Source organism: Colobus angolensis, unplaced genomic scaffold, assembly GCF_000951035.1.
Source record: "Colobus angolensis palliatus isolate OR3802 unplaced genomic scaffold, Cang.pa_1.0 Scaffold44, whole genome shotgun sequence".
NCBI classification, from domain to species: domain Eukaryota; kingdom Metazoa; phylum Chordata; class Mammalia; order Primates; family Cercopithecidae; genus Colobus; species Colobus angolensis.
Genome location: NW_012117821.1, coordinates 2,210,863 through 2,225,336, shown reverse-complemented (window position 1 = coordinate 2,225,336; position 14,474 = coordinate 2,210,863).

Sequence of the window (14,474 nt, the reverse complement as noted above, 5' to 3'; positions counted from 1 at the left end):
ATCCAGCTCATCCACCGCAGCGTGCTGCCCGAAAACACACGAGCCTCAGTAGTCGGCCTCCGTGACGGCATCCTCCTCACGTCGGGCCACAAATCCACCCTGTCACCCTCTTCACAGGCTCTGCCTCTCCAACGAGGCTTCAAATTCCCAAGACCAAATGTCTGCTGGTTGTTTCTACCTGTTACTCTTCCATGATAAGCAAGTAAACATTCAACTCAAGATTTAAGTACATAATTCTAACATTCTGAACCCAGCTGGAAAGCGCCTGGGAGAGAGTCCCAGTCTCCGCAGGACCCGCCGGACCCAGCACTGCTCCGTTCACTTGTCCTCTCCTGTCCCCTCCAGCCATGCACAGGTCTGACCTCCATCCCATCACCCCTGGGCCTTCGCCCCTTCTCTTCCCCGGTGGAACTCCTTCCCCCGATCTGTTCCTGGCTGCTTTCCCATCGATTTCACGATTTGAACACAGGTAACACCTACTCAGCAAGGCCTTCCCTGACTCCCTGCCCAGGCCTAGTTTCATTGGCAGGAAAAGCCTCCTACCAGCCTTGTTTCCACGGGAAGTAAATTTACACAGCCCTTTAAAGTTGACAAAGCTTTCTGACCAAATTATCTACCATGGGAGTGGCCTGGTGACAAACACAGGATCCTACAGAGGGGGACGCTGATGCTTACAGAGGCCGAGGAAGGCTCCAAAGTCCGTCAGGCCCACACAGCACGCACCTCGAGCGTGGAGGGCAAACCTCCTAACAGGCGTGCCCAACTCCGACTCGTGAGTGACCAGAATACGCCCCCAGCCTACTGTGGCGAATGAAGACTCCCCATCACGCAGGTCAGATGCTGCAGCCCAAACGTGCACCTGCTACACCCTGAGACAAACACCTGCAGAGCAGAGAGATCATTCCACCAATTCCCTTCCAAAGGCTCCCGCAGGACATGCTGCCTCCTTCAACATGCAGAAAACCAATGCTTTGTAAAAGCAAATTATCTTCACCTTCCCAACGTATTTCACACCGTCTCTCCACTAGACCAGAGGGCTCTGCCCTTGGAAGGCAGAGATCCATGTCCAATCAGCCTGGCAGCCCATCCCTGCACACAGGAGGTCCCTGGCCAGTGCTCAGGGGGTTGTGTGAAATGACGCAGTAGAAGGGCAGTGCCCCTCCTAGCCCCACACTGATCACTCCTTACCCAGCCCGCTACCATGGCCTCTGTGCAGTTTCTTCAGCACTTAATGCTTTAGAAGCACTCGGACCCACCTTATCCCTCTTGAGCTTCCATCAGAGGCTATGGTGTGAATGTCACCGCCCCTACTTGGCAGATGAGGACACTGAGCTCCAAGACCCCAGAGGCCAAGAGAGGGACAGTGAGCCTCAGGGCCGGCGCTCTGCCCCCTCCAGCCCCTGCACCCTCTCCACACTTTCTGCTCCCGCCGCGGTCCGTCTGCCATGCTCTCCCAGCGAGGAGGAACCTCTGCTCTGGAACTGTCCCACCCGCTGACCCTCAGACACATAAAAAGGGAGGCAGAGGAAACTACAGAAGTCCTCACTTCGTGTCACTGACAGGCTCCTGGAAACGGTGGCTTGAAGTGGAAGGACACATAACAAAACCAGTTTTTTTCCCTCATCCACATTGTAAGGAAATGATGTTGACAGAAACGTGGTTATCTGAGGACCTGCTGTCTTCTTTGTGCTGCACATGGCAGTTTGCAGAAACCATTGAGGCCACGCAGTGAGGGCTTTCTGCACAGGGCGGGCAGCCTCCCTCACCTCCCGTCCCCTCCTCTTCGTGACACATGCGAAGGGGTCACCTTGACCAACATGGCTTCAAATGGCGTGTGTCCACTTAAATACGCACATTTTTTTTTTTTTTGAGACGGAGTCTCGCTCTGTCGCCCAGGCTGGAGTGCAGTGGTCGGATGGCGGCTCACTGCAAGCTCCGCCTCCCAGGTTCACACCATTCTCCTGCCTCAGCCTCCCGAGTAGCTGGGACTACAGGCGCCCGCCACCTCGCCCGGCTAGTTTTTTGTATTTTTTAGTAGAGACGGGGTTTCACCGTGTTAGCCAGGATGGTCTCGATCTCCTGACCTCGTGATCCGCCCGTCTCGGCCTCCCAAAGTGCTGGGATTACAGGCTTGAGCCACCGTGCCCGGCCAATACGCACATTTTTTCAACAAATGTATTGGGAAATTTTTTGGAGATGTGTGACAATTTGAAAAAACTTGCGAATGAGCCACATGGCCTAGAAATATCCAAAAAATTAAGAAAAGGCATGTCATGAATGCAGAGACCGCACGTAGATGCTATTTCATCATTTACTACCACAAAATATATACAAATCTATTATAAAAAGTTACAGTGCATCAAAACGCACACCCACAAAACTTACAGATCACACACAGCACCATTCACAGTGGAGAGAAAGGTAAACCACTGTCAGGATACAGGATAAGCCAGGGCCTGGAGGCTCATGGCTGTAATCCAAGCACTTTGGGAGGCTGAGGCTGGTGGATCACTTGAGCCCAGGAGTTTAAGACCAGTCTGGGCGACATAGGGAGACCCTGTCTCTGCGAAATATTTTAAAATTAGCCAGGCACGGTGGTCCCAGCTACTTAGCAGGTTGAGGTGGGAGAACGACTTGAGCTCGAGAGGTCAAGGCTGCAGTGAGCAGAGACTGCACCACTGCACTCCAGCCTGGGTAGAGTAAGACCCCGTCTCAAAAAAAAAAAAAAAGAAAATGAAAAAAGAAAATCATGGAGGAGAAAGGACATCTGCCTGAACAGGTATTTTTATGCAGGCGAAAGTGCCCTATTCGGGAAAAAAATGCCACGAAGGACATGAATTAGAAAGGAAGAGGTGCAAGCACCGGCCGGGAGAGGCCAATTCTGCAGTATTGCACATGCTGCCGGGTGTATCGGCAGCACCGCCCTTACCTATCATTAGAGCTCCTAACCCTTGAGCCTTGAACAAGAAAGGCAAACACCAGCTGCCAGTCTTCTGGTAGCACGAGAAGGCCCGGGCAATGAGACATACTTTTCCGGAGTGGTTCCACGGACGCTTTGTCCCTGAAGCCAGGAAGTCCTTCCAGTAAGGGGCTGCCTCTTGCAGTGATTTGATCTTGCTCAATGCCCCCGGCCACCAAGAACTCATGAGTTGAACACCGAAGGCTGCATCAGTCTACCTGCCCCCAGACACAGTGAGCCTTACTCTAGATCTGGGGTCCTAAGGCCCTTGAGGGCTCATCACACAGTCCTCTCAGGACGGCCAACATGGTGGCAGAGAACCTCACAGAGGGAACATCACGACAGCGGGAAGGACAGCATGACAGAAGATGCCCTCGTTGCTACAGGAAGAGCCGTGAAGGCCGTCGAGCTGGAGAAAACTGTGTCCATAGGCTGTGCCTGACCTCACAGGATTTATGACAGAGCCAATCAAGTAGACCATGAGAGAGTGTGGATGTGGCCAAAAGGGTAGGGGAGAAGGGTTCCATGAGACGAAGCGTGGAGAAACTCAAGAGCTAACAGACACCACACCAGAGGAATGAACAGAAGATGACGCTGTGGATCCAAGTGCCTCCAAATCAGGGCCAAACACAAACGCAGCCCATCACCTGGCAGAAGGGTTCTCATCACTCAAGACGGTTTCTGGTTTCTTCCATGACATGGACCCTTTTCTAAAACAAGCACTAAAACTAAAGCAAACAGTGGAAGGAGGACTGGGACCACACACAAACAGTTTAGAGAAATAAATAGCAAAAAAGCCAGACAGAAAGAATGACGTACCTCCATGAAGTGACATGGAACAAGTCTGCCTCCCTTCTACTGCCTCCACCTCCTCTACCGCTGCCACCTGGGACAGCCTGGGCAGGACAAAGGCCTTTAGGAGGGTCCACCTGGGACAGCCTGGGCAGGAGGAAGGCCTTTAGGAGGGTTAACCTGGGACAGCCTGGGCAGGACGAAGCCCTTTATGAGGATCCACCTGGGACAGCCTGGACAGGATGAAGGCCTTTGTAAGGGTCCGCCTAGGACACTTCCTGAGCAGAAGGCCTACTTCTCTTTTGTACGACGATCTTCTCTATCTTGCTTTACCGTAAGAACACAGTACGGAACATGTGTAACACACAGAGTTTGTGTCAATCGACCATTTGTTACCGGTAAGGCTTCCAGTCAACGGTGGGCTATCAGCTCGGTTTTTGGAGAGTCACAGGTTATATACACATTTTTCACTGTACAGGAGCTGGCACCCCCCAGTCCCCAAGTTGTCTGAGGGTCAACTGCACACGTAATGGGAGTGCTGCCCTTCTAACAGACTCCCTGGAGGGTGGCCCAGACGTAACCGGCAGACGTCCCACACCTTTTCCAGCTCAGAGTTCACAACGCACCATCCCAGAGCAATGGTGGCAAATTCTTTTTGGCCTGACAAAGAGACACTTAGTGGAGAAAAAGGTGGCAGAGTTCACGCAGCCCCTTCAGGGCTAGCACGCTGGCACCCGGGAGCCGTCCTGGGCGTGAGGCTGCTGTCACTAAGACCTCTCCTATGGACCTCGCACCAGCAGATGGAGACGGAAGCAGGGCCCTGGAGGAAGCCCCAACGGCCACCCCCCGCTTCGGAGCAAGGCTGGTCTCCACGAGGCCCCCCAGCTCCATTGCGCCCATCCCAGCCTCATCGTGCCACACCCCAGCGACCACAGGTGAGTCTGTGTCTCTTGCTCTGTCCTGTCCCCACACATCTGGGCTGTGTGACCCTGCTCCCTTTACCGGGCTCGTTCCTATTTGCCCTCCAGGTCTCCACCCGAATGCCACTTCATCTGGGAGTCTACCCTGACCGCTGCTCAACTGGGTCCCCACCCAAGGCCCATGCTCAGCAGACCCTCCTTCCGGGTGGAGACCCAGCCAGGAGGTCCAACTTCACATCTGACTCTGCTGCTTGCTGGGTTTTGAGAACTGGGGCAAGTTACAATCTCTTCTTGCCTCGGCGGCTCCATCTATAAAATGGAGATGCCAAGGAAGATCCATCTTCCAAGGGCAGTGTGAGGCTCGGCCGGGTCAGAGGCACACGTGCTGGCACAGCAACTGCCTGGAGCAGGGCCAGGACCAACAAGCCCACTCGAAGGCCATGCCCCCATGACAGCCACACCTGCAGGGACCAGGGACACTGCTGGGCCCTTACGGGGAGTGACGACCAAGGAAGGAGAGAAGGAGGGAAGATAACTCAGGCTGGCAGAGAAGGAGGGGAGGCGGCTGCAGGAACCCCTCGAGTCAGGGACACCGTCACCCAGAAGATGAGAGGAAGCCCTGAGCGGGGCTCGGGCAGGTTCACAAGAGGCTGCAGATCTTGGTGTGGACTTTGTTCTTTGTCTCAACAGCCACAGGCGGCCACTGATGTGTGTGTGGAGAACTCAAACACCACGATATCCGAGTGAAGGAAGACAGGCGGCCAACGAGCATAGAGCGTCGGCGTCAGCCAGAGCCCTGAAGACCACCTGCTCCTTCACCCTCGGGCTGGGTCACACCCAGGCGACCCATGGAGCTCTGGCGGCTACAGAGGCAGCATGGCCCAGTGGTGGCCAGGGCTGAGCCGTCTCTTCTCCACATCCAAGGCCACAGACTCTGCGTACACAGAAAGGAGTGGGTCTCACCGGCTCAGTGCCTGCAGGCACGTCCTCTACGAACATTTTCACCAGCGACACTCTCTGGCTTCAGCTTCGGGAGGAACTGAGCTGCGGAGAGCAGTTTCCATCATAAATATCAAGTATGGAACTGTTTCACAGCCACCTTAGCTGAAGGAGCATCCAGTCTCCCTCTGGTTCCGAAGTCACTGGAAATCAGGGTCAGGGCCGGGTGGGGGCGCTGTACCCCACCAAGTCAACCCAGACCTCTCCCAGTCTAGACTCTGCAAGCCACCTGCCACCCACCACCTCCACTCAGCTGTCCCAGGCATTGTTCCAGTGCCCTTGACCCTCCACCTCCTCCCCACTCCCTGCTCCAGAGAGCCAGGTAGACAGTTCTCCTCCATGGGGCACCCGGAGACAGGACTGGCTGCTGCCCAAGGACAGAGGAAGGGGTGCGCCAGCTCCCGGGGAGACGCGCGGCGTGGGGAGATGGGGCAGACGCTAGGTGGCAATGGCGATGTTTCTCCTTCAGCCGGACTGGATGGACATCCACGGGTGGAACCTGCCCTCTGAGACAGGCGGCAGCTGTCAGCTTAAATAAAGGAGGCAGAAAAAACCCACCTTGCTTTCCCCTGAGTTTTGGCCAATCTGAGGCTTTCCTCACGACGGCAGGAAGGGCCAGTGCTGCGGCATTACCTGAATCACAGGCCCGCTGGCCACATGGGTGCTCCAAACCCCAGCGTGCGCCCCAAGACTCACACGGGTGCACTCCACCGTGACACCTCGGATAAATAAAATACCAGGTGAATTCCCGGCGTGACGAACGCACACCTGGAGCCCGTCCTGGGCCAGTGTCCAAGAAGAATTTTCCAAAAGCTAAACACACGATTCTCACACAAACACAGAGTGAACACGCTTGATCAACGACGTTCTTCAGTGGGACTGCTGAAGGGAACGGTGAGGCCAGCTGGGGAGCAGAGAATCGTGCTACCTGCCCCCAGGGACAGTGTGCAAAGAAACTGTCCTACTGGGCAAGAAAACCACAACCTTTGGGCTTTCCTTGTCTACTGGACAGACGCTGTTCACCCCTCTACCAGGAAAGGTATGCGAGCTCATGCATAACCCCAGAGCCTGGGCCCTTGGTCAGCAGTGAACAGCAGCGTAAACACATAGATGTCCCCCAGGTCACAGCCCTCGGGCAAGCCTGTGCAACACCCCAACATGATGCTGACAGGACACGAGACTCAGCTTTTGCCCTATTTCCAGGTTTTACCTAATATTTCCTTAGCAGCAGGATACAGAAAACTAGCCAGACAGGGAAACCGACCAGTCAGGGGCCAGGAACAAGAGCCAATGCCCTGGACAGGAGTGAAACGCGCTGCTCCACATCTCGGGCGTGTGCCCACTTCCCCGCACCCTCTCATGCTCCCAGGAGACAAGATGTGGCCTTCGGTAACTTTTGCCCAAACACTGTCTACACGACCTGAAACCACAGTTCTACCAGGAAGGCAGAGTCTTCCCCTCTGTTCCCCGAGGATCCCTCAGACTTCAGGGAACCCTGAGCTGGCCTTCCAAAGACAATGCTCCCCGGGCCTCCTTCCCGCCTCACAATCCAGGCCCTGAGCAAGCCCGGCGGGCAGCCTCCTCCCACCTGGCTGTGCCAACCCTCCCTCCGCCGCTCAGGCCCCAGCTGCCACGCGCGGCCTGGCCTCTCACACATCCGACTGTCCTCCGCTGGTTTCTGGCCTTCAGTTCTCCAGGGAGCGGCCACAGATTTTTACCTAGAAACCAGGTTTCCCTGCTTAAAATCATTCTTTGGTGTTCTGTTGCTCAGGAAGAAGACAAGCACTGTTCACTGAGCCCGCATCTGCCTGCTGCTGGGCCCTCAGGGACCTCGTGGTCGCCCCCTTGTTACAGAGCCCCACAGCCCTGAACCTGCATCTGCCTGCTGCCGGGCCCTAAGGGACCTCGTGGTTGCCCCCTTGAGCGACCAAGGCCCTATCAAAGTCCTTTTAGCCGGGCACGGTGGTACCTGCCCATTGTCCCAGCTACTTAGGACACTGAGGCAGAAGGGTCTCTTGAGCTCAGGAGTTCTAAGCCAACCCGGCCCACAAAGAGAGACCGGTCTCTAAAACAAAAGGCCCCCTGGACACTGCAGTCTTGGCTGTCTTGGGGCCTCTGTGCTGGCCATGCTCCTGGCAGGACCTTCACCTCGCAGCTCCTCTCCCAAGTTGCTGCCGTCTGATGCCTTGCTCTACCACCCAAAGCCACTCCTGTTTCTTTCTAATCGGTCTATTCATTTTTCTAGGACTTACAATCTATAGGTAACTTATTTATTTTATTTTGAGACAGGTCTCGCTCTGTCACCCAGGCTGGAGTGCAGGAGCGTGATCACGGTTCACTGCAGCCTCAACCTCCTGGGCTCAAGTGATCTTCCCATCTCAGCCTCCCAAGTGGCTGGGACCACAGGAGTGGGGAATCTTGCTATGTTGCCCAGGCTGGTCTTGAACTCCTGGGCTCAAGTGATCCTCCCACCTTCCAAAGTGCTGGGATTACAGGCGTGAGCCACTGCCCCGGCCACTTCCTTGTTTCATTTGTCTTCCTGTTGACTGTCAGCTGCTCCCTCTAAAGCATAGGCTTCCTCAGGCAGGGACCTCCCTGCTTTGTTCCCTGCTGTTCCTCCAAGCTCTCCGAAGCCTGGGGCTGGGCGCAAATTCATCCCAGAGTTTGAATTCACACAGAGCCCCTGCACACACTGCAGGGCCAGGAAAGTCCAGCTCCACTAGTCCACAGGGGCAGCACCTCGACCTGCCTCGGCAGAGCTATGCTCCCGACAACACTATCCCACGCAGGGTCGGTCCTGGTGAAGGGGCCTGCGGGCACCCCACGACGCCTTTGTCTGCCCTTGAAAGAACGCCAGCCCGTGTGCTCGGGGAAGGCTGAGCAGATGAGGGAGAATTTCAGTTACACAGGCCGCCCTCAGCAGCTGAACAGGCGCCAGGAGTCCCAGCAAGGACCCGGCAGATGGACGGTATTCATGGCAACACAAAAGATATGGCAGTCCATCTTATCAAATCAAACACAAAACACGTAAAAGGCTTAGCTTCAGGGCACTGGCCTCATTCAACGGGTATCCTCCCCTTCTCCTGCCCTGCCCACCTGTCCAGCTCTGAACCTCTAAAGCTGAATGCAAATGGCCTGCTTCACTGGGCCTCTGGGGTTAGAGCTGGCTGAGAGGCACAGGGTGTGGGCAGGGGCGGGGGTGTCCAACCTAGCGCAGCCAGGGGCTTCCAAAGGGAGGCAGAAATGAGACTGCAGGCCTATTCTCACTTCCGCTCAAGAGTCTGGCTATTTTAGTACTCCAGTCTTAAAAATACTTCGGAAATAATTAAGCTTCTATATATAGCAGACAAACATTTATTTCAAATGTGCTTGTCAAATAACTCTGATACTGAATCTAACAAGATTTAACTCTTTGACGGCTGCCTGTCATGTTCTAATGAAAAAGTCTACAGAAGTCTAATGTATAGTGAAGTATCAATTAGTTCTAGAAAATGATTACAGTAAAGACGAAATCATCTCCCAAGCTTAAATGCAACTAGAGAGCTGTGTTTAAGGGACAGAGCTCCACCGCGGCCTCTCCTTCCTGAGTCAGGGCCACACTGGGGTCTCGAACTCCGCACGCCAGCCCCTGGAGAAGACCCACTGTGTGGAGCCCCCTCTCGGCTGAGCAAAGGTCTTCTTAGCTAAGCTCCAAGTTCAAGGCACAAATTTGGAATAACAGGCCTGGGTAGAAATGAAATGAAACCCACCTAGCAACCAGGAGAGCCTAACACAAATCACCTAGAAGCTGCCAAGGGCTGGTCTGAGACAACCTGGGCGCACGCTATGGTCACCTCCTTTGCGGACTGAGGGCAGGGCTGGGTCCCGTGGACTCTTGATCCCCAGCATTTAGCTCAAATCCGTTAAACCACAACTACACGGTCCTCAGCCTCAAAGGGTGCTCCAGGGTGACAGCAATTCCAATGCTGTTTATCTCTTGGGAGGGAACGAGTCCCTCAGCCTGTCCTCCATTGGGAAGCTCAAGCAGTGCTTGCGACCTGGGTCACCCAAGGCACGACGACCGCACTACACAGCAGAGACGGCTCCCTGAATGTGGCGTAAGGCCCTCTTAGCGAACCATCCCGTCTTACTTCAATAACAAGTAAGTGGCCTGGAACTCTTGGTGGACTCTCAGCGCACCAACCACAGCCACTGGGGAGGCCAGCGGGGAGGCCGCTTGCTCCGACGCACCATCCTTTCTGTGAAATACCCAGGCGGTCGCCACAGCGGGGCTGCATTAGGCCATTTCTGGGCCCATAAGGAGACAGGAGGCCTCCTGCCCCACCCTTCCTCCTTCCACCCTCTCCATCCCCATGAGTCCAGTGAGCATCCGGCAGCTCTCAGGGGCCAGATGCCCGCTGACACCTGTATGTCCCCCTCCCTCTGGCCCATATTGTTTCTTTCTCCAGTAAACAGACAATGAACCTGTGGGGAACACCAAGTTCTAATTCATCTCCAAGAAGCCTGTAGCCTAGTCGAGTAGATAAGAAACCAGACCAAGTGGGACAGAGGAGCTGGCAGCAATCACAGAGTGCCCTTCCCTTCCTTCAGGAGACGTGGGATGTGCCCAACCCCCACCCATCCTGTACAAAGACACAGGAATGAACTGCCAGGGCTCCAGGTCACCCACTCCTGGACACCCATCCTGATCTGTCACTCAGCTGCATGACCGTGACTATCCCACACAACCTCACGTGCTATCACCTGCAACATGAGCGCTACTGCCTTCCTGAGGACAGGTGTGGGAGGACTCGGCCTGTTGTGGGTGGCGGCCTGCCCTGCTTTCTCAGGCTGACCAAGTGAAGGAGATGGGAGGGAACAGGCACCAGGGCCACAAAGGGCTCACGGAGACACAGGCCCTGCCTTTAGGGTGCATCCTTTTGCCCACTCAAGACTGCAGAGGCATTTCAGAGATCTCACTGGTCAGACAGGCCAAAGTGTAGCCCCAGGCCCCGGTGTCTCATCTTCCATCACAAACCCAGCAACCATCACTGCCAGGCAGATCTTCAGGAACTCAGCAAGGTTTTGTTCTGCAAAGTACTTAGAAGTGACAGGCTTAAGCCAAATCTCCACAAACACTAGAATGACATTTGGTCACACCAAACAGTAGTACACCTTTTGTTTGTTAAGCCACCTTCTTATAAGGAAAAACATTTATTTTCCCAACCTTGAAAATGCCAGTCAAGAGCTAAAGTTCAATCCAAACTTTTGAGGAAAACAAACGTGCCCTAAGCTGTGGGGAACAGGCCTCTAAGAGCGGCCCTGGCCTGTCCTGCTCTTTCCAGCTGGAGGCTCCTGGGGAGCAGAGCCCACACCTTACCATCCTCTCCAGCAGCTACAGGCATGGAGAACGCAGGGCGTGGCGGGTGCCAGCCAGGGGGACCGGTGGGAGGAGGTGGCTGGACACTCTAGGTCAAAGTGGGGGCCCAAGCCATGGCCTGTGTGCCCCCAGGGGATCAGCAGGACGACCTAAGTCACAGGTGACTGACCAGGGCCACAGGTGACTGATCTGAGTCAGGTCAACAGGGACATAAGAAAACATGAGAATGCTGACAACGGGAATGATGACTGCATGCAGCCAGACCTATCACTGCCACGGGCAGTGGGCGCCCTATCCCTGTGGGACAGCTCCATGCAGGGATGACAGACAGGGAGCCAGGTGCCAAGCAGACAGTTCTGACCTGGCAGGTCTGGGCTGGGGCTGAATGGCAGGCATTTCTTTTTTTTTTTTTTTGAGATGAAGTCTCGCTCTGTTGCCCAGGCTGGAGTGCAGTGGCGCAATCTCCACTCACTGCAAGCTCTGCCTCCCGGGTTCATGCCATTCTCCTGCCTCAGCCTCCCGAGTAGCTGGGACTACAGGTGCCCACCACCTCGCCCAGCTAGTTTTTTGTATTTTTTTAGTAGAGACAGGGTTTCACCATGTTAGCCAGGATGGTCTTGATCTCCTGACCTCACGATCCGCCCGTCTCGGCCTTCCAAAGTGCTGGGATTACAGGCTTGAGGCATCGCGCCTGGCCGAGAAGCAGGCATTTCTAACAAGTACCCAAGTGGCCCCACTTTGAGAGCTGCAGCCTTAGAATAGCTCTGGGGACTCCTCAGTGGCGAGGGCTTTTCACCCCTTTCTACCCGGCCTCCACCCCCGACAAGCCTCTTGGGCACAGCTTGGCTCTCAGGACTGTAAACCAAAAATAAAATCCTGAGTCCCCTGACTAACTGAACTGAACCCCCTCTTGGCCAAGGAGACCCCAGGGCAACCTGAGGAAACAAATTCCAGGCCCTGAAGGCAAGGGAGGTCAGATACGCCTGGTTGTAACCACCTCCCTTTGGAGTTCAGGCAGAGCTGACCAGCGTGAATGAAACAGAGGTCACAAACAGCACAGCCTCACCAGCAATGACACCAAACTCCAGCCTGACTCGGGTACAGCACCTCATGATAGATAGCAAACCCTGAAGGAAATCAAAATATTTCACCCCCAAATACGTTTATTTCCTTGACATATTTGAAATGGTCCTGCAAAGCTGTCTTTTGTGAGGGAAATTTGCATCTGTAGAGAATCTCCCTCCCTTTCTAGGTCTTTCCTGAATCTAGGAGACATTTAATGAGTCTAACAGCATTAAGGTCTGAAAAGAGACATTTACCCTCTATTGTCCCCAAGGCTGCTGTCTGTGAGGCTTCATCTACTTAACCTTGGCCTCCACAGCCCCTTTAGCTTAACTCAAGCATTTCTCTCTGCTGACTTCAAGTCTCTAGACAAAGCTTAACTCTTTCAACCAACTGCTAATCAGAATCCACCTATGATCTGTAAACCTACCCCTTCCTATACCTTACATGTACTGATTTATGTCTCTCTGCCTATAACTTCTGTCTCTCTAAAATGTATAAAATCAAATCAATGTGACTGCCTGGAGCACACTTTCTTAAGACCTCTTGACACTCTTTCCCGGGCCATGGCCACTCCACTCATTGGCTCAGAACAAACCTCTTTCAATATTTTATAGTTTGGCTTTTTAGCCAACAGGACCCTCTGCCTGGGCTCCCTGAAGCCCTCTCCCTGCTGCCTGGTCAGGCCACCGCTGTCTTTCACTTTCAGCCATATCCTCCTCCAGTCTCAGTCTCAGGCCCAAGCCTGTTCTTCCTGCTGTGACTGGGAAGACAGTCAGACCCTCTAAAGGAACCTTATTGAGTTGAGTTCATCCCACCACTGGGTATGGAGGTTACTCTGTGGCTCTCAGGAGTGGCCTTCCTTCTGAGCTCCGGGGACAGCTCTCAAGGCTGCCTAAGTGCTGGTTCAGCTACACAATCTGCAATATTTGAATCTGGTTACCATCTTTAGACTTCAGCGACTCAAGTGAAAAAAAAAAAATCAAACCCAAAACCCACAAATAAGCAAAACAGGTGACAAAGTCCTGCCAGGGCCACCTGCATTTTAATGAACATAACTGTTTCTGTCACTGGATAACACACAAGAACTGAAGGGTTCTCTACATGATTGAATTGTTTTCCTAAAAGCAGTGTCTAAAAACCCCACTGAACAGTTTTTCTGTCTTTCTATTCCAGTCTCTGACCTCAGTTCTGAGTCAGGTCAACAGGGATGTAAGAAAACATGAGATCAAAGAGGAGGAATCCATTAGAATCAAAAGGCCCCATCACCGTGAGATAAGAGGAGAATGCATTTTAAAGATAACCATTTACAATGACATACAAAAGCCCTATTTAGACTGGGAAAAAAAAGATTTCTTTACAAAGCTGTTTGGCGATGAGAAAAATACAGCAGGATTGGGTATAAGACATAAAAACAAAGGTGCAGGAAGAAAGAGTAGCAATTTGTTACAGCTCTTGCCCACTGAAACATGTAATTAGAGGTTAGCACAACACAGGAAGCCCTGCCAAACCTCACTGGCTCGGGAGGACCTCCTACTTCAGTGATTTAAGTTCCATTTTAAGGGAAGGGTGTGGTGAATGCCCCTCCCACGCCAACTCTGACCTGTAGAGCAGGCGAGAAACTTCGTGACTGATTAACAATGTGCGACCAGATGAAAGCACTAAACAGTAAAGTGCGGAATGCTACCGGCAGTTTGGTGAAAGATTTCTCAAAGGCTGTGCATCTGTGATCAAGGAACCCACCCAAGAAATGCTTTGTAGAGTTAAAAAAAAAAAAATGCTTTGTAGGTTATTGTGGGTTATTATAGAGAAGTCTCCAGAGTATTTGCATCGCTAAGTTGTGGGTTCACTCTGAGCACCCACTATATAGCCAGCTATCCGAACCAGGAAGTTAATGATGAAGGTTTAAAGGGAATGAGGTAGCTACGAGTGTGGAATAGAAATGAGGGATTCTCAGAGAACAGGAATTCTAGGCACTGATGTGGAATAACTGGGGATGGGGTGTGTGGACGCCAGGAAACAGCTAGGGTAGGAGGTCTGGCAGGTCAATGACGTTATTGGGGCTCAAAACACAGGTATTTTGAGAGCTGGGATACGGGAGGGCTTCCCTATCCCCAAGTGTGCGGTGAGGGCTGCGGGAAAATGGTTTCATTTTGACTTGTGACAGCCCGACTCGCCAGGATCTAACCTGGGGAAGACGTGGGGAGCAGCTGGCTTAGTTCCCTGCCCCCTGGAAAGGCCAGGGTTGGTCCGAGTGGGGTGCCTCTATGGGGCAGGGGCTGGCTCTGCGGTAAGGAAAGAAAAACGGGAGAGGGGCCCCGGGACCCGCCTTCTGGGGCGATCGCAGGGGGTCCTGGAAGGCCGCGGTCCCGGGGGTCGGGGG